Genomic DNA, 1,234 nt, shown 5'->3' with positions numbered 1-1,234 from the left:
AAAATCGGCCTTGTGCCTAATTTGCTCGGTGGGGGAGCAAACAAATACCAACCCTTTATACCAGTTGTCACTATCCAGCTTCCCTACTCCCCGGGGAGTTGGTCCCCATTTCCCCTTCACTCCTCACTTTAAAAATCGGCCTTGTGCCTAATTTGTTCGGTGGGGGATCAAATAAATACCCATACCAATTGTCACTATCCAGCTCCCCTATTCCTCGGGGAGTTGGTCCCTATTTCCCCTTCACTCCTCACATTAAAAATTGGCCTTGTGCCTAATTTGCTCGGTTCGGTGATGGAGCAAATAAATAATGTTTTTCTTGGCCTTCGGGCTGTGATCAAAGTGTAGTATCTGTCCCGGCAGATAGTGCAATCAAAGACCATATATGGGGGAAACCCTTCATAACAATTGTCACTATCCAGCTCCCCTACTCCTCGGGGAGTTTGTCCCCATTTCCCCTTCACTCCTCACATTAAAAATCGGCCTTGCGCTTCATTTGCTCGGTGGGGGAGCAAATAAATACCAACCCCACATATAAGACCTTAGTCAATGTAGGGGCAACCCTTGATACCAATTGTCACTATCCAGCTCCCTTACCCCCCGAGGAGTTGGGCCCCATTTCCCCTTCACTCTTCGCATTAAAAATCGGCGTTGTGCCTAATTTGCTCGGTAGGGGAGCAAATAAATACCCTTTTCTTGGCCTTTTGGCCAATATCAAAGTGTAGTATCTGTTCTTACTACATGCTGTACTTATTGTTATATAAAGTGGGGAATCACTTTTCTGTATTAATTTAATGTAAAATGATCACCCACTTTAAAACCAGTCAGTCTCAAAGCCATTCAGGTCATTCTCCAGATCATTCCAGTTGTTTTTTTAAGTATTCCAGTTATTTTTTAAGCATTCAAGTCATTCTTAATTTCATTCAATTCATCCCTAAGTTCATTAAAGCCATTCTCTAAGTCATTTACATTTTATTTATTTGAGTCATTTCAGCCCATTTTTCGGTCATTTTAGTTTATCTTTAAGAATTTCATGTCAATTCTACATTCATGCATTCATTCATTACACGAGAGCACGCGTCTAATGGCTATCGGCCTTGTTCTATTTTAATCCCTTATTTCTCCAGGCTTCCAGTAAATTCACTTGTTCTTGGTTTAATTTCAGTCTTGTTTTTTTTTGTTTTTGTTTTTTGTTTTTTGCTCCCATGAACATAACATACACATATGTAATAACAAG

General features: G+C 40.6%; 1 pseudogene; it reads left to right on the top strand.

Annotated features, from left to right (window-relative positions):
• Positions 1-684: 684 nt before the first annotated feature.
• Positions 685-811, top strand: LOC145288444 (U2 spliceosomal RNA; annotated as a pseudogene).
• The last annotated feature ends 423 nt before the right edge of the window (positions 812-1,234 follow it).

This window comes from Euprymna scolopes, chromosome 11 (assembly GCF_053919585.1).
Source record: "Euprymna scolopes isolate OS-2025 chromosome 11, ASM5391958v1, whole genome shotgun sequence".
NCBI lineage: Eukaryota > Metazoa > Mollusca > Cephalopoda > Sepiida > Sepiolidae > Euprymna > Euprymna scolopes.
The sequence above is the reverse complement of the archived record's forward strand: the minus strand, read 5'-3'. Positions and strand labels throughout refer to the sequence as shown.